Below are 20269 nucleotides of genomic sequence, written 5' to 3' on the forward strand. Positions count from 1 at the left end.
ATTTTTAAGTGAAATGATTTCTCCCTACCCAAACTTTACTGCAAGACCCCATTAAAAAACTGCAGAGGCCCAGCACGAAAGAACTATAAATTATGAGACTCCAGACCTCAGGGACAGAGAGTCACAATTCCCACAGGAGTTTGCTGTACATTTCTCCTTGCAAAGCATCCAAAGCAGATTGAAATCCTGGCTGAGAAACTTGTGGGGAGAGAGAGAGCTGAGGCAAAGGGCAAAGGCATTAAATAATATATAGATTTTCACAAAAGATCATTTCTGCTTAAATAGCTGACTACTCATGCTGGTGGCCAGGTTCAGAAAGGATGGAGCCTGGCACTGCTGACAGTGGAAGGTGTAGGGCTGATGCAATCAATAGTGGCACAATGACTTTGTTTAATGGGCTTTTAAGTGCCCCAAATTGAAAGTCCAAATTTCTAGGAGGGCTGTACGGTAAAGACAATTTGTCCTTGTTTTATTAATCCACATGAAAGCACTTCTCTCTGCTTTAAGATATAATCATCTATCTAGTAGAAGTTAAAATTCCAGACACACCCACCCCAGCCCAAGAAGACTTTCCCACCTCCAAGATTTCAAAAACAAGCTCTTCAATGAGATTCTCCTACCATGCAAGAACTCCCATTCTCCACCTTCTTCAAGAACACCATACCCTTCAATCTGCCAGTACTAGTGCCTTCCCACTGAATGGGAACCCTGGCCAGCATAGGGAGAGAAGGACCACAGGCAGCACCCATACCAGCGGCATGATTTGATTCAGCCTTGCAAATAACTACCTGCCCATTCACCCAAGGCAAACACTGATTTATGCTGAATGCTAAGTGAGTGGGAAAGAATGATGACTCACTTTCACTGCATGACCTTTCTACTTTCATAAGGAGAAAGCAGACAGTTTAAAAAGAAAAGCAATTTGTCTTCTACTGATTTTCTCTTGTATGAAGTCTGAATTCCTCTGCCTAATGTTCAAGGACCTACCTTCCAATACATGTCTTAACACTCGCTGAGTCCACACTCTTTGGTGTCCTCTTCCACCTCCAATACATCATGCTTACTTTTATTTCTTTCCTCATAAAGTTCTCCTCTCCTCTCTGCTTTCCAAATGTATCTCACTAGAGAACATGGTCAAGCCACACCTCTTCTATGAATCCTTCGACTGTTACTCTCCCCATGAACATTCACAGACTTAACAAAGAAACACAGAATGCTATCCGGTATTTATTTTCCTCTCATTGTTTGGAGAGCTTACACTTTTTATTTCTCTCTAAATCATAATTTTTTGAGGGGGGGAAACCTGCCTTTTTAGTGAGCACTGTTCCTTGTGCAATGGAGGGCTCAATGAACATTTGTTAATAGCAAGACCAACCCTTGCAGAAGCCAACAGATAGTTAAGGGGAACATCGATTCATTTGAAGATTTAAGAGTTTTTAAACTAAGAATGTACTAACCACCTCCACCACTCCATCTTTCTTCTTTATTTCATTGCTGTTGCTGCTGTTTCTGTGGATATTCCTTTATTTGCTGCTGCTGCTGCTGCTGCTGCTTTGATAATGATGATGATGATGGAGAAGGACAAAAACAAGATGACAACTTAATATTTACTGGAGTGTATTAAATACCAAGCACTGTTTTTATCAGTTAACTCATATTGTCTCATTTAATTCTCACTGAATTACAGCAGAAAGTATTTCCATTTTAATACTGAGGAAACTGAGGAAGGGACCATTAGTAACCTGCCCAAGATCATTCCTATAGAAAGGGCAGAATTAAAATTTAGATCCCAGCAGCTCAACTTTAGAGCTTGAGCTTTGAGTGATACATCATTCCTCATACTTTCTTTCACCTAGCTTGTACAGCACTTAAAATGACAGAAAAGTCATAACCCTTTTCCCAAAGACATTAAAAATTATTTAGCACTTTATTTTTTCTAAGCACTTTCACCTGCATTAACTCATTTGCTCTTGACAAGAGATCTCTGTAGGTTGACCACTTCTATACTTATGAATAGATAGGGAAATGGATTTCTTGCCCAAAGTACAAGTGGGTCAGTGGAGCCAGGAAGTCATGGAAGTAGAATCACAAAATGCTAGAGAAGAGGGAAGAGTCAAGATCATACAACCTGCCATTCATTCTATAGCAAAACAACTGGGGCACCCAGAGGCAACTAGCTTGGGATAAACATCAAATGAGGGAAAAGCAGGTCTAGAATTGGACTGTGTGACTTCTCATCTGTGGTCTTCCATTGCAGTACTATGGCTTTGAGCACATTCTCCAAAATGAATGATGAGGGGCACCTGGATGGCTCAGTTGGTTGAAGGTCTGACTTTGGCTTACGTCATGATCTCAGGGTCAGGGTCCTGGGATTGAGCCCCAAATCGGTCTCCTGACTCAGTGCAGAGTCTCTGGTCCCTTTGCTCCTCCCCCTACTTGTTCTCTCTCTCTCCCCCACTTCTCTCTCTCTCAAATAAATAAATAAAATATTTTAAAAATAATGATGTAAAGGGAGCCCTGGTCAAATATGCTGGGACCTGCTGCAGGCCATGTCTTCCTCTTGGAGAGCCACAGTACACAGTCTTTGAAAAATTATGCAAAACACTTCATAAACTCACTTAACCAAAGAAAAAAAACAAAAAAACAAAAAAAAACAAAAAACACCTTCCATTAACACCCCTTTGCAGAACTTGTACTCTATGGAAGTCAGTTTGGGAAATGATATATAACAGATATATTGGGATATGAGCATAAAGATAAATGTAATTCCTTTTTTTTTCTGCTATTGGGCCCAGATGTAAAAAGAAAATAAAAATAATTCATTTTCCTTTCTTCTCATCTCCAGAACCTCCTCTCCCATAACTACCAAAAATCTATGCATCACACTCTTCTACTCTACATTAAAACATATACGGGAAAACATTTCAACCACTTAGATGAAACATAATGGAAAATTAACACTCTCCAAAGAACGAACACCTGTACTCTTGCCTGTATACACACCACATACACATACATGCCTTGAATTCTAGTTTTATTTTTGTTGTTTTATTTCTTCAGTTTCTTAGAGTTGTTATGTTATTGATTTTGCATATGTGAAGATCAATTATATCCCTAGTGTTCCCTTGGGATTTGTTTGTTTATAAAAGATTAGCCTGTTCGGGCTGCCACAGATTGAGAGACTTAAACAACAGAAATTTATTTCTCACTTTTTTGGAGGCTGAAAGTCAAAAAGATCAAGGTACTAGCAAAGTAGGTTTCATTCTGAAGCCTCTTTTTTTTGACTTATAGGTGGCTGTCAGTTCACTGTGTGCTCACATGACCTCTTCTTGGGGTGGAAAGAGATGGAAAGAGAGAGGGAGAGGAGTGGTTGGGGAGGGGGAGAGAGAGAGTGTGTATGATTGAGAGCTGTCTGGTATCTCTTCTTGTAATGACACTAATCCTATTGGATCAAGTCTCTACCCTTAAGACCTCATTTAGCCTTAATTACTTCCTTACATGCCCCACCTCCAAATATAGCAACACTAAGGGTTAGAGTTTCAACATATGGATTTTGAGAGAAACAATTCTGTCCATAACAAAGATGGGGGATATAATGATGACGGCAAAGGTTCTGTTTGTGGTGACCAGAGAGGTCTCAGAGATAGAGTTAATATTATTTTTAAAACTAAAGAAAGAAATTTGGGAAAACTATCTGCACACTGCTGTCTCACATCCTTTTCACGCGTTGAGGGAAAAAATAAAAAACGTCAATGGATCATAACAGCTATGTCTGAAAACGTTAATCTCTTACGAGCTGAAGTAAGGTGGCAAATTTATATTAAGACGTAAATAACTGACATTCTTCCCTCTGAGCACATCTCTGTGACAGAAGGGAAGTGGAAATCCGAAGTGGAGTAAGGACAGAACTGCCCTCCACACACCTGGTGTGCTACTGAGGAGGCCAACCACAGCCCCAGGACCACTACTTCTCCACACTATCCCCAACCTCCCAGGCCCCAGAGCCGGCAGCACTGTGGGCAACCACACCCACTCCCCTGGGCTCCACCTGCCTCCCCCCAGCCCCCCACCATCTGCCAAACGCAGCCAGCTGAGTAGAAGTGTAAGAGGTAGAGGAAAGGGAATGTGGGCTGGAAAGGGCACAACTCTCTGGGGGGCTGAGGGCGACATTCACAAGAAGGACCTCACTGATCACTTCCTTCCTTATTATTTCAGGATTATTGTAATTTCATGCAAACACTCCTTCTTCCCCACGCAGCTTCTGATGGCCACGATTCTTGTTTGGTGCTGGCCCCCAGCAATGCTAATAAACGGCTTCCGGATCATTTTTATTCATTTTGCGCATTTCACTCACAGTACTTCATGTGACTTATGTAGCCCCTGCAGCTCATATTTCTATTTGAATTGCAGGGCAAGTAGTGAGTTTTAACATTCCAACTGCACACACATTCTTCTTTCCCTCGAAATGAAAGATCATTTGAACTTTGAATTGCATTAGCATGACATTTTTCTACTAAATTACCCTGGCTGCACTCAACAGCCTGAAAAGAAACAAACCTCTTTTAACTCTATAGGCTATGTGAGTGAATAAATACCAGAGGAAACGCCAACAGAGAGGAGGAGGGAGGACAACCAGCAAGGCTGGGCATTGCCCCTGCCTTGGGGCGCCCTTCTGTGATGCTAGCCCGGCAGACTGAGGGTCACTGCTGTTCCACTCATGTCAGGCCCAGGTCAGGGCATTTGGATAGATGGAGGAGAAAGTTAATGGTTCTCAGCAGCTGTTGCTTTGTTAAAATAAAATAAAACAAAACAAAACACACACAAAAAAAAAACGAGGTGCAGCTTTTCATACCATTTTTTAAACGTAATAATGTTTGCTTTTCTGTGTATTATAATGGTGGAAAATGTTCATTGTGGGAAATCTGGAAAATACAAGAAGAATAAAGAAGAAAATGAAAACCGCCCATATTCTCACCACTTAGATAAACTATAGCTTTTGGGAGTATAGTTTTCCAAATCCTTTTTAGGGAAGTGAGTAGAATTCTGTTCAATATATGTGTATAGCATCATTTTGTTAATTTTGTATAAATTAGGCTATACATATACATACAGATAATTTGAATCATGTATAAGATTTGAGTCTCTTTTTTACACATTTGTGAACATTTTCCCATTTCTTTAAATATCATGATTTGCAATGGCTACATAATATTTTATCATAGGAGTACATTATAATTCAGTTAATCATGTCTTTTTTTAAGATTTATGTATTTATTTGAGAGAGAGAGAGAGGGAGTGGATATAGTGGGAAGAGCAGAGGGAAAGAGAATCTCAGGCAGACACCCCGCTGAGCAAGGAGCCCCATGCAGGGCTCAACCTCACCACAACCCCACCCAGATCGGGATCTGAGTGGAAATCAAGAGTCAGACGCTCAACCAACTAAACCACCCAGGCGCCCAAATTAATCATGTCTTTATTGGCACACGTTGATGCCATGTTTACAATCAATGCTGTGATGAACGTCTTTTTGCACATAACAGATCTGATAACTGAGAGTAGCTCCCAATTCTTGAGCTCTTACTATATGCCAACTATGATAAAAGACAATTTCCAGAGAATATATTACATATATAGTATTAAAATAATATATAACAATTAAAAATCATAATACATAGCATGCTAGCCTTTGTGATCTCCCTTAGAGGTGGTCATTATTCTCTGTGTTTGATAGGCAAAGAAATTATAACTGACTGGTTGAAGCCCTCAGGTAGTAAGGAACAATTCCAGGATTTGACCCTAGCATTTTCTGATTCTAATGTCTGTGCTCTTTCACCTGTGTTCTGGGGTGCTATGCACTCCCAACTCCCAGGGCTTTTCTCTGAAGATTGCAAGAAAAGGTATTCAAGATCATCCACATAAGGGGCACCTGGGTGACTCAGTTGGTTAAGCATTTGCCTTCAGCTCAGGTCATGATCTCTGGGTCCTGGTATTGAGCCCCACATTGGGCTCCCTGCTCAGCAAGGGAGTCTGTTTCTATCCCTCTCCCTCTGTCCCTCTCTACTGCTCATTTCTCTCTCTCTCTCTCTCTCTCTCTCAAATAAGTAAATAAATAAATAAATAAATAAATAAATAAATAAATAAATAAATATTTTTTTTTAAAATAAAAGATCACCTACGTAAAAATTTAACTCTGCCTCAGAAATCTATATCCACACAGGTCAGAATCCTAGGATGCCCGCAGAGTTTGAGGTTTTCCTCCATCAGGAAACAGGCATTTCTTGAGGCAGGTTAGGAGAGTAGAGATTCCTCTTTGGACAAAACTCAGGATTCCTAAGTGGCTCACTGTCTGCAGCAGGGGCTTGATTTGATAAAGGACGTCACAGCCTGTAGAAGCCACCGAGGCTTCAGACCACACTAACTGCTGGGTGTGGGGCAAATGTGGGCATTACTCTGGTTATGGCACACAGATCCATGTACACTCACAAACCCCCACGACCAAACCATTGGTCTCAGCACTCTCCTCCTCTCCAGAATCTATACAAGGAAGCCGAGGCCATTGTGATAGAAACAGAGCCTACAGGTCTACCCATGTCTTTATCAGCCCCGAAAGGTGAGGTCTTGGTCTGAACTCCAAGGCTGCATACAGTGTAATGGTATAGGCATTAGACATGGGATCAGCAGGTGCTCTCATAAGTCATAGACTGTGGGCAGGACACCAGAATAGCTCAACTATATCTCAGCCTCTGGTTTCAGGCTATTTCAGGGTGCCTCTTTATTCCCGTCCCAAATTTTATGAGAAAGGAAGCAACATCTGGCACAGAAACATAAGCTTCTCCTAAGCTTATGGAAACCTTTCTTGAGAAGTTACCACAGTGACTGGAGCAGAAAGACACAGAGAGAAGCATCTTGACCCTGCCAGTTATTAGTCACATGGCCTTAGGAAGTCAGTGAACTTCTCTGAACCCATTTCTTCATCTACAAAATTCACTCATTCATCAAATTAACTCGTTCACTTAATGTCACTTATTAACTACCTGCTGTGTTAATAAGTAATACCTATTAAGTGATCACTACATGCTGGCACCATGATAAGTGCCCTTTAACAAGGGGCAATGAAGTAGGCATGGTGTCTTCCTTCAGTGAATTTGCTATCCAGTAGGAGGTCACTGAGAAAGCATGTGTGAGCAAGTAGGCATATAAAACAAAATGAGGTGAGCAAAATACCCGCAAAATACCTGATGTTATTAGTACACAAACAATAAATGATAGTTGTGATGATGATTATTATTACTATTAACCTGATGTCTCCTGGACATTGAAATCTTCTGCCCGTTGAAATCTTCTTACGGAAAACCCAAATTCCATTCTTTATGGACATCTAAAATCCAAAATGCCTGTAAAATCTGTAAGGGAAATTTCTCTGACCATCTCAGCTCTGTGCTCTTGATCACTCAGTTTATGGATCATCCATTTCACACATGTTCTTTTTGTAATCCTCCACATTGACCCAGATGGGAAATCCAACCCCTACCTTGATTTTTATCGTAAGTAAGTAAATGACTGAATAACACTTAGACACAACAATTTGTGTATTTAGTGGTTACTGAAGGTGTAGCAGAAGAGGGATTTAATGGGAGCAAAGCAAAGAACTTAAAACTGAATTCTAGGCTCTTTCATTCTAAAATGTTCTTAGACCTTTCGTGGGCCACTTGATTGCATGTACATTACAGCTTACTATCAACTTACGTTTCAGGAATAAAATCCATTTTTCTCTTTGATTGTCCTTGTAACTATTACTATCCATGTTCTCAGAATTTCAGCTTTTATCCTATGCCTTTTCTCTCAAAGGCATCATTCTCCCAAAGAAAAATTCTGCTGATAGCTAATAAAATTTTAGATATTTTCACCTCTGCTTCATTGTTATTGTCATGATTAGGGTCATTATTAGTATTAATACTAGTATTAGTATTAGTATTAGTATTAGTATTAGGGTTAGGATTAGTATTAGTGTTAATATTAAGTCTGACCTCTTAGGAAAGGCTTTCACAGATGTAGACTCCAAAAATCCATTTCCTTGAAGTATAAGGGTGATGTCACCTAAGATCCAAGACACCTAAGTATGTCCTGGTGCAGACTATAGGCATCCATATTTCTAGTATGAATCTCTCCAGTATCCCAAATATACCATAAAATGGAGAACAATGAAGTCAGGCCTGCTTCACTGTGGATCATCTCCACCACTGGTTCTCTTCAACTTTGGCCACTTAAATAAAGGACCCAAAACTGTAGAGCTTGAGAATCTAATCTTCCTTCTCTGCTCTTCCTTACCCCAAGTATTAGTCCTGATTTTTTTTTCCTGAGAACTCAACAGTATATCAGTGTAGAACTTACTGAATCTTTTCTGATTCTAGAGCTTGCCAGAACTACTGGACAGGAATGCAGAAATAAAAATGAGCTCCAGATACACTGACTCCAGAGGTAATGGTGAATTTCACCCAACACCTGCCACTGTACTTCTGGAAAATGAATTCCTCAGAATTCTTTTTTTTTTTTTTTTTTTTTTTTTTTTATGATAGTCACAGAGAGAGAGAGAGGCAGAGACACAGGCAGAGGGAGAAGCAGGCTCCATGCACCGGGAGCCTGATGTGGGATTCGATCCTGGGTCTCCAGGATCGCGCCCTGGGCCAAAGGCAGGCGCTAAACCGCTGTGCCACCCAGGGATCCCAATTCTTCAGAATTCTTTAGGACAGCAAAATTTGTCCAAATTTCCTGAAAACTGGGGGGTGGGGAGGGAGGGATCAGAGGGTAGGGGTCAAGGATTTGTTTTTGTTTGTTTTCATTTTCCAAAAAAAAAAAGAAAAAGGAGACAAATTTCCTGAAAACTAAATCAAAATACACCTTCAGTTGTATTTGGGACTCTATTCTCTACAAATAAGAGGTTAGATAGTATTACTTTTCACATGGCGACACCTTCCATAATGAGTCGCTGTCCACATGAATGAGTAGGTTTGCAAAGGTTTACAAGAAATACTCAATCCAAAATGGAACACTACCAGGCCTCCAGACCCAAGGCAATTTTAGAAAGACATTAGCTAGTGAATTTTGTGGCAATAACTGAGCTACTTTACTGAGCAACAGCATATTCACTTTTATCCTAAAACATCATGGAATCTCCTTTCTTGACTAAAGTATGGAAAAATTTGGTGTGTTTTACCTTCTATCTTTTTGATGTGTGGTATTGTGCAATTTTTGTGTTCACCTCTGTTATAATTTTGAGTGTTCGTAGGAAACTTAGTGGCCAATATTTTGTGACGTCCCCTTTCAGATGGCATAGTCCCAATATTTATTTTTGGATATTATATATCATGACATAATGAGCCCCCCTGCACATATTTAATCATGTTTAACTTTATCAAAATATAATTAACGTGCAATAAGCTGTACATATTTAAAGTGTACAACTCGGTAAGTTTTTACTTATCACTCAGGCACCCATGAAACCATTACCTCAATCAAGATAATAAATCTATCACTTCCAAAAGCTTCTTTCTTCCACTTTGTAATCCCTTCCTCACACAATTTCCCATTCCTTTTGTCCCCAGGTAGCCACTGATCCTCTTTCTTTCACTGTAGGTCATTTTTCATTTCTAAAATTTTATGTAAAAGAAATCAAATAGCACATATTTTTGTGTTTCTGGCTTCTTTTGTACTGCATATCACTTTGTAATTCATCCAAGTTGTAACTTGTATCAGTACTGTGCTCCTTTTCATTGTTAAATAGTATTCTGTTGAGTGACTATGCCATTGTTTGTTGCATTCATTCACTTGTTGATGGATAGTTGGGCTGTTTTCAGTTTTTGCCTATGACAAAATAAAGCTGCTATGAACATTTATGTACAAATTTTTGTATAGACATGTTTTCATTTCTCTTGAATAAATATCTGGAGTGGAATAGTTGGACCATATCACAGGTCTATAGTTAACTCTTTAAGCAACACCCAAACTGTTTTCCAAAGTGGTTGTGCTATTTTACATTCCCGCCAGTAGTTGAGAGTTCCAATTCCTCCACCTTTTTGGCAGTACTTAATATGGCCAGTCATTTTAATTCATAATATTCTAACAGATGTGCAATGACATCTCATTATGCTCTTATTTGCAGTTCTCTAATGTCTAACAATGTTAAGCATATTTCCATGTGTTCATTTGCCAACGGTATATTCTTTGGTGAAGTGCTAATCTGACCATTTTTTAACTGGGTTATTTGTATTTTTATTGTCGAGTTTTGATAATTTTCCATAAATTCTGGATATAAGTCCTTTATAGGATATAAATTTTCCATAAATTCTGGATATAAGTCCTTCTGATGTGCAAAAAAATTCAGCAGTATCTTTCAAAGAGCAGAAATTCTCAATTCTTATTTGTCAAGTTTGTCTTTTATGGGTATTTTTTGTATTGTATCTAAGATATCATTCCCTAATTCAAAATCATGAAGATTTTCTTCTGTCTTCTTTGAGAAGTAATATAGTTTGGGAGTGTATATTTATATCTATGATCCATGTAAAGATTTTTTTATGGTGCAAGAAATGAGTTTTTTGTTGTTGGGGTTTTGTTTCTTTCTTTGTCTATACATATCTACCTATTCCAGCACAATTTGTTTAAAAGACTATCTTTTTTTCCACCAACAAAATTGCCTTTGTTGAAAATCAATTAACCATTTATGCATAGTTTATTTTCAAACTCATTCTGTTCCACTGATATATTTATCTATGTATATATCGTATTATCTTAATTACTATTACTATGTAACTCCTAAAATCAGGTCGTGACAGTCCTCCAAATTTGTTTTTCTTTTAAAAATAAAAATAAAAATTTGTTTTAGCCCTCATAGTTCCTTTGGACTTTTCTATGAATTTAAGAATAAACATCAATTTTTACCAAAAAAAAGTCTTCTGGAATTTAATTGGGATTATGTTGAATCATTAGATCAATTTGGGGAAAATTAACATCTTAACAGTATTGAGTCTTCCTATTCAATGGCATGGCCTTATCTTTCAATTTATTTAGTCTTCATAAATATCCTTCAGCTCAGTTTTGTAATTTTTAGTGCACAGGTCAATTTTCCCAGAATTATCCTTAAGTATTTCATATTTATAATGCTTTTTAAAGTAGTATTTTTTATTTCTTTAAAGTAGTATTTTTAAAATATTATTTCAAGTTCTGGTTCCTTGTTACTAGTATATAGAAATAAGTTAGATTTTGTATATCAGTCCTACATCCTGTAATTTTTTTAGACTTTATTTATTTATTTGAGAGACTGAGAGCATGAGTGGGAGTAGGTGCAGAGGGAGAGAGAGAGAATTTCAAACAGACTCTGCACTGAAGAGGGAGCCCAACTTGGGGTTCGACCCCATGAGCCTGAATTGAAACCAAGTTGGAGGTTTAACCTACTGAGCCACCAGGTGCCCCAATCCTGTAAATTTTCTAAATATACTTTCATTTCCTTAGAATTTTAGTCGATTTCATAAAATTTTCTTGAAAGATAATTATGTTCTCTAAGAAATAAGACAGGCTTATTTCTTTCTTTCTGATCTTGGTGCATTTTATTTCTTTTTTCTTCTTTATTACCTTGGTTGAATTCTCCAAGTACAATGTTGAATAGAAGTGGCAAAAGTGCACCTCCTTGTTTTTTTTTTTTTTTTTTTTTTTTTTTTTTTTTTTTTTTTGATCTTAGGAGGAAAACATTCAGTTATTTGCCATTATATGTAATGTCTGTGGGTAGGTTTTTTCATAGATGTCTTTTATCAGGTTGAGGAAATTCCTTGCTATTCCTAGTTTGGTGGGAGTTTTTATCAAGATTAAAATGCTGGATTTCCACATTTTTTTTGTATGTTCATCAAGATGATCATGTGTTTCTCCTCTTTTAGTTAGTCAAAATGGGTAGTTATATTGGTTGATTTTTCAAATGTTAAACTAACCTTTCTTCTCATTATCAATTTTATTTTCCTGTTTCTCTGTATATAATTTTGTTTTTATTGGATACAAGACATTATGATATTTACTAAGTTGTTACTGGATTTCTTATATCTCTATTAAAGTTCTTGAGCTTTGCACTGAAATGCAGTTAATAGAAAGAATTTGATCCTTTGTATGTCTTGCCTTTAAATTTTGTTAAATGAGACCACAGCAGCATTAGGTATAGATTTAATTTTGCCCTACTACTAAATCAAAACTTTCTGACTACTCTACCCAAGGCCCCGTGAATTATGAAATTTTCACTCTGCTGCTGTGAATAACAATTCCCAGAGCTCTTTGCTCTCTGGTATATATTCCTCTAATCCTTTTGGATGGTTCTTTCCTTGGCCTTGAGTACTTTTCCACATACACACTGATCAGTACTCAGTAAAGCCTTCAGTGGAACCCTCTGCATATTTCTGGAGTCCTTACACTGAGCTTTCTACTCTCTGCACTCTACTCTGTCTACTCTCTTCTCAGTCTCCTCAGACTCCCAGCTTCATCCCCTCAACTCAAGATCTACCTGGATTCTCTTTCCCTGAGCTACCATCTGGCAAATCTCTCAAGCTAGAGCAATCACAGGGCTTACCTAGCTTTTATCCATCTCTCAGTGATCACTCTCATGTGTTGTCTGATGTCCAATGTGTTGTTACATATATTTTGTCTAGCTTTTAGTTATTTTAAGAGAAAAAAAATTAGTAATAGGGTATTGACCACACAGAAAGTTACTATAGCCAGTCAATGACACACAGGAAGCAGCAATGGACAGTAGAAAGGGCAGAGACTATGTGAATACTGATGGGGGAACCACAGATCTGATCAACAAAGAAGAAAACAGCCAACACGCTGGACAATAATATGTATCGTTCTCCTTTTCCCCAACTCAATTCGAGTGAGTAAGTAGAGGGAAGACAGAGACAACCATAGATAGAGTAGCAGATAATCCCTTCCATTCCAAATTCTGGAGTCACACTCACTCAAGGAAAATAAAATGGGCTTTGAATCAAAACTTAAAGTATTTAAATAGACAAAACTAAGCCTTAACACCCAAAATGATACTGTTTTAAATGACTAAAAATTATAGAATTAGATTCAGATATATTAAGGGAGTCCACTGCCCATAGGGAAAAGGGATTTGGGGAAAACACAACTTAGCAACTATTGAAGAAATATAAGTATTTTATGATTGCACCTCAAGTTAAGATGTCTGTCAACCTAGTCATGCATATATTGGTTAAGATTCTTTTAAAAATAATATGACAGGGCAGCTCTGGTGGCCCAGGGCTTCAGCGCAGCCTTCAGTCCAGGGCCTGATCCTGGAGACCCAAAATTGAGTCCCACGTTAGGCTCCTTGCAAGGAGCCTGCTTCTCCCTCTGCCTGTGTCTCTTCCTCTCTATCTGTGTCTCTCTTGAATAAGTAAATAAAATCTTTAAAATAATAATAATAATAATATGACAACCGATATATCAAAAGCTATAAATGAGTTTATACCCCTTGGTCAGTTTCTTGCTAGCAAGCCAGCTCTCTAAAAACAAAACTAAAAACAAAACAAAACAAAAAAAGCCTGAATTTGCAGCCTTTGTCAATTTTTGTGGTGCAAATAGAAGTTCCTGAATACAGAGATTTGCAAAATGTGCTGTCACAAACTGGTATGACCCAGCTCCAGCACACCATTGCCTTTGATTCTTCTTCTAAAAATTAATCCTAGAAAAAATAATTTAAGCAAGAAAAAAACTATATAAACAAAACTGTCATTGAATGGTTGCTTATGATAGCAAAAAATAATGTAAATAATTTAAATAGTTTGTTTATCCACTTGATGGAATATTACAAAGTTATTAAAAATAGAAAAAGAATAGAATAATATAGAGAAACACCGAATATAGTGTGAAGTGAATAAAGAAGAAAGCAAAATTTTATGTTCACTATGATTATATTAATGTAAAATATGTATGATTATGGCCCACGTCTCCAAAATACACAAAAACAGAACTCATTTTGTTATAGTCCTGTGATAGAATTATTTTCTTTCGTAGATGTACATAGAAAGTAATTCTATCACAAGAATTTGTTATTTATTACTCTTCTTTCAAAAGGCCTATAAAGTTATAATAATATTCTTTTTTATATATAACAAAACAAAATTAGCAGTAGTTTACTTAACCTATCTCTAAAGACATATTGGCACACTGGATTAAAGCTAAGAGCATCCAGGAAGTTGACTGGAGCACTATTTTAAAGGGCATTTCTCTAAAGAAAACATACAAATGGCCAACAGACACATGAAAAAATGTTCAACATCACTGAGCATCAGGGAAATACAAATCAAAACCACAATGAGGGGCACCTGGGTGGCTCAGTCAGTTACATATTTGCCTTAAGCTCAGATCATGATTCCAGGGTCCTGAGATGGAGTCCTGCACTGGGCTCCCTGCTCTGCAGGGAGACTCCTTCTCCCTCTCCCTCAGCCCCTCACCCCATCACTTGTGCACTCTTTTTCTCATTCTCTGTCTCAAAATGAAATAAATAAAATCTTAAAAAAACAAAACCTCAATGAGATACCACCTCACAGTCAAATGGTTAAAATTAACACATCAGGAAACAACAGATGTTGGTGAGGATGCAACAAAAGGGGAACTCTCTTACACTGCTGGTGGGAATGTAAGCTGGTACAGCCACTCTGGAAAACAGTATGAAGGTTCTTCAAAAAGTTAAAAATAGAGCTACCCTACAACCCAGCAATTGCACTACTAGGTATTTACCCAAAGGATACAAACAGAGTGATCCAAACAGGCATCTGTATCCCAATGTTTAGAGCAGCAATGTCCATAATAGCTGAACTATGGAAAGAGCCCAGATGTCCATTGACAGATGAATGGAAAGAAGATGTAAAAAAAAAAATATATATATATATATATATACACACACATTATATTATATATATCATATATATAATGGAATATATCATATATATACCATATATATAATGGACTATTACTCAGCCATCAAAAAAAAATGAAATCTTACCATTTGCAATGACACGGGTGGAACTAGAGGGTATTATGCTAAGTGAAATAAGTCAGTCAGAGAAAGGCAAATACCATCATATGATTTCATTCATATGTGGAATTTAAGAACCAAAACAGATGAACATAGGGTAAAAGAAGGAAAAATAAAATAAAACAGAATCAGAGACGGAGATAAACCATAAGAGACTCTTAACTATAGGAAACAAAGGAGAAAAAAAGAAAATAAACTGAGGGTTACTTAAGGAGGTGGGGGGGATGGGGTAACTGAGAAATGGGCATTAAAGAGGGCACATGATGTAATGAGCACTGGGTGTTATATGCAACTGATGAATCACTGAACTCTACCTCTGAAACTAATAATATGCAATATGTTAATTAATTGATTTTTTTAAAAGCGATAGATAAATAAATAAATAAGTGACATTAAAATAACACTGGAAATCCAGTGCCAAAAATATTTACCAGAACTCTTATGAAGGGAACCTCCAGGTTGAGAACCCTCAAAGGGCAAGCTGAAGTAACAAGGGATTGTTCAAATGTCTCTAAGGTGGTTGAATCTGTTTAACTGCCAGTTTTTATGTAAAGGGGTTAGAAAATGAATGGGGGTTGTTCATCCTTAGAAGCCCTCTGCTCACTCAGCAATTCAATTTCTCTAAATAACTGCTGAGAAAACATTTAATAATATTATTTAAAGTAGTGCCAAATTGTTAGCTTTTCTGGGGCAGCCAGGTGTCTCTGGCTATAAACATAACTCTACCAATTTCTGTCAATTCCATTCAAATCAGCAAAAGTTAAGTGAGTCCTGATTTACCACTAGACCCTGGCTAAACTTTGTGGACACACTAAGGGATAAAGACTCAGTTCTACCTTTATGAAGCCTGGTTGTCACAGAACAAAATAACAGTACGTTGGTATAAGTACTGCTACATATAGGAAGTTTACTAGAGCCTTCCTGGAGCCTCTCCCAAAGTGCCTAGTAAACATGTTGAAGGGATCCCCTGGTGCCCATCAGTGAAGATTGTCCCAAGTCTATTAACCTCTCAAGCTTTCTTCTCCATCTGGGCTCCCTTTGCTCTTTGCCAAGATCTGGCCATTTCCTGCACCAACCTGTTCCAAGGCAAAGCTAGCCTAAAAGACTGCTCAGCCTGGCATCAGGTTGCCAGGTCAGCCTGCCAACTGGCAGGATCTTCCTTGCCCTCCCTGCCCTTTTCTGTCTCCTCCAACCAGAACAGGTGGCAGAAACCTGGCAACATGGAAGGCCCACATCATAAGCAGACCCAAAGCTTGCCAGAAAGGCCCAGGTGCTTCTTGCAACCAGTGCAGTGAGTAGGAAGAGATAGAGCTTTGTTGGCTCCTGGAAGTCACTGAGACTCTCCAAATGAAACTTGCTGAATAGAAGAACATAAGCACTGATTCCTAGTACTGGAGGCTGGAGGCTAGAGGCTGGAGAAAGAAAAGGTATATTCTCATTTGAAGTATTTGGTTTTCTGAATTGTGAGGCTGAGCGTCAATGATCTTCCTGCCTTATCTGAACAGCCCAGCCTAAGTCATACAGGAATCTTCCCAGTCCTGCAAGGCCTAGAAAATGTAAGTTGAAGAAAGGATTCTCTTTCTGAGGATAGGAAAATATGAAGATAATGGTTATCCAGCACTAGAAAACAAGACAGATTGAGATAAGAGAGTCCTTCTACATTCTTTTCTGAAGAAAGAACAAAGAAAGCAAGAGCTCTGCAGAAACATGGGGAAAACATCTTGAGTGGATAACAAGACAATGCATTGAACAGTGTCATTCAAATGCAATGCAATTAAATGGCCAAATCAAAGTTCCTAAAATGTGTGTGTTGCTCTCAGATACAAGTGAAGAAATGTGCTCTATGTCATCATCTTGTAACTCCTCTTTGCTATTTCTCCCCCCAGAAAGTTCACCAACCTGTGGTTCCTCAGAAAGACAACAGAATATCAGATCCTAGATACACAAGCTGCATAGAGTGTTTGGTGGAAACTGATCCTTTCACGTCTGAACTGCAAGTGAACCAAGTAAACAAAGAATTAATCCCAGCAAATTCAAGGGTGTACTCACTTGACAGAAGTTGACTGATGTTGCAAATGGTAAGTTACCCGCACTTGCGCTGAGCTTGGTAAACCAAATGAAGAACTCATTAGATGGTACTTAGAAAACTTTCAGACGTCAGTAAATGGATTTCAATTAGATGGAAGAGAAAGCAAAACTAGTTCCCATGGAAACCAGCTTTTATCTGTCTAGGTTATCTGAAGTCTGGGACACCAATCCTGATGGTTTTGAATGGCCCTAAATGGTACTACAAATGTGGATATAGTTAATGTTCCAAACATAAATGGACTTATTTTTACATTTGGGCCATAAAACATGTATTTTATAGCTGCTTTCAACAACAAGCAAGACATTAACTGGCGGTATTTCAGGTAAATCAAAACCTGCTTCCCCACACCCCCTACAACTGTCGAATCATTGATCATGGTACCAACGTAAGGTATGTTCTCTCTTCAAGTGATTGTTTACATTGTTTTGTACATTTAAAGTAAAAAACATTCAATTTCTAGGCCAGGAATTAAACATTGTAATAATAACACAACATTTATTGAATTCGTGCTATGTACTATCTGCTTTCCATGCATTTTCTCAATTTATCTTTCTAAATACCCTATGAAATAAATTCTATTATTATTCTCCATTTGACATATAGAAAAAGAGAGGTTCAATAATCTGCCCAATGTTTCCTAGCTAAGTTGTGGAATTGCAAATTGAATTTAGGACTTTGTTATTCTGTTTCCTAGAACCCATAGATATTACTCATCTGCCCAAATAATTTTCCACATTTATTTTCACTATTTCTCCTCAATTCTTACTCCACGGCTCAAAAGGTTGATTCAAGCCTCACTTTTTATTAAATTGTACATGTATTCAACAATAATATATTAAGTGCTTTCTCTTTGCTCAGAACTAAGTACATACAGAGAGAAGACGTGGTTCATGTCCTTGGTACACTTACAGTCTAATAAGAAGACAAATAATAAATAAAAATTTTAATCTACTTTTCTTCCTTTGAAAATATTGGGCTACTGGGGTCAACTTACAGATGTCAATTTTTTTTTCTGATGGGTAGCTCCATACCGTAGGTCAGTAATACTTATCACTAGCCAAGGTGACAGGCACATATCCATAAGGACCTCCACCATGGTATCCAGGAGTGATAGCTAATAATGTCCAGAACTACAAATAATTAGTCTGCCTGGATTTCTAATCCTGCCTTCTTATACCTTCTTGTGGAAGTAGGCTGGATCCAAGATTCCCATTATGTGATTATACATGGCCTCCATCAGTTTTCTTTTAACTTTGACCACCTCATCATACCCTACTGCTCTGCACTCTCACTGCATGTATTTTGAACCTGCCTCATCATTATAACCATCTTTCCTTTCATTCAGTCATGTAGTTCTCATTTATTATTGGTTACATTATATGATTAAACTAATGACCAAGTTCCTACTTTCAAAGAGTAAACATAAATGAATACAAAAATAAAAATACCCAAATATTATGATAGAAAGGATTCAGGTAAGGCTAATACAAAAACACATTCAGCAGTGTTTTATACTTTCCAGTGCACACGTTTTTCACCTCCTTGGTTAAATTTATTCCTAAGTATTTTATTATTTTTGATGCTAAAATAAATGGAATTGTTTTCTTAATTTTTTGATAGTTTATTGTTGGTATATAGAAATGCAACTGATTTTTTGTATGCTTGATTTTGTATTCTGCAATTTTACTGAATTTGTTTGTTCATTCTAACAGTTTTGTGTGGAATCTTTGGGTTTTTCTATATATAAGACTGTGTCACTTGCCAACAGATAAACTTACATCTTTCTTTTCTGATTTTGATGCCTTTTATTTCTTTCTTTTGCCTAATTTACTTAGCTAGGACTTCTAGTATTATGCTGAATAAATGTAGCAAGAGTCGTCATCATTGCCTTGTCTTATGTTTCTGGTTTCTTTGTTTTGTTTTGTTTCAAGATCTTATTTATTTATTCATGAGAGACACAGAGAGAGACAGAGACAGAGACAGAGAGAGAAGCTCCTCGCAGGGAGCAAGATATGGGACTCAATCCCCAGACCCTGGATCGTGCCGTGAGCCGAAGGCAGATGCTCCACTGCTGAGCCATCCAGGCATCCCTGGGTATTATGTTTTTATCACAAATAACAGTAATAATAAATAAGGGGACTGGAAAGGGGATGAAAAACCTAAAAGTGATAATAAGGAGGACAGAAGAAAATTTTGGAGGTGATTGATGTGTTTATGGCATAGGAGATGATGGTTTCATGGATATATTATTATCTTCAAGTTCATCAAGTTGTATACAATAAATATGTACAGTTTTTTTTAATGTCAGTCATACCTCAATAAATTGGTTTAAACACACACACACGGGATACTTTGGTGGCTCAGCGGTTGAGCATCTGCCTTCAGCTCAGGGCGTGATCCCCGGTCTGGGATCGAGTCCCACATTGGGCTTCTTGCAGGGAGCCTACTTCTTCCTCTGCCTGTGTCTCTGCCTCTCTCTCTATGTCTCTCATGAATAAATAAATAAAATCTTTAAAAATAAATAAATAAATAAACAAACAAACAAACACACACACTAGAATTTAGGTTTAAGTGACTAAAGAGTACTAACTCTGGGAACACCTGCTTTTTAAAAGAAGACTGTGAAAAGAAAACCATCTTTAACCCAACAGGAAGAATTATCAGTATTATAGTAACTAGGTGTCATTGAACTGTGGACATGATTTAGAAGACACTAAGAGAGAGCAACCTTCCTAAAAATAGCCAGCTTAGACAATGTAAATGACTACATTCTTTAGCAGTTAGTCTACTAACAATCACAAATACGTTCATTCTCTTTCTTCCTCTCAACTAGCCTGAGAAGTATCCAACATCCAGTTGAGGAACAAGAGAGGTACTTTGTCCCTGGGTCAAATGAAAGGTCTCTTCTGCCCCAAAGCCTCCAAGCACCAGCTTCATTGGACATTCCATCCTCCACACTGGCCTGTTCTTAAACCCACTTCCACATGGTACAAGGTCTCTTTCCCCTGATCCTATTTCCAGGCCCAGGTGCTTGCTCTTTGGTCATCACAAATGACTTAAACCCAAGAGAGCAGCTTCAGTAATTGGCCTGAGCAGAACACCACCTG

General features: G+C 37.8%; 1 long non-coding RNA gene across 2 annotated transcripts in view; it reads left to right on the top strand.

The window, feature by feature from the left end:
- The window catches only part of LOC144296088 (uncharacterized), a 115726-nt gene that overhangs the window by 17438 nt on the left and 78019 nt on the right, over positions 1-20269 (top strand). For both annotated transcript variants that reach the window (XR_013363217.1, XR_013363216.1), the window contains exon 3: positions 16960-17151. This is a non-coding gene — a long non-coding RNA (uncharacterized LOC144296088). The remainder of the gene's footprint in view (positions 1-16959; positions 17152-20269) is intronic.

This window comes from Canis aureus, chromosome 24, assembly GCF_053574225.1.
Source record: "Canis aureus isolate CA01 chromosome 24, VMU_Caureus_v.1.0, whole genome shotgun sequence".
NCBI lineage: Eukaryota > Metazoa > Chordata > Mammalia > Carnivora > Canidae > Canis > Canis aureus.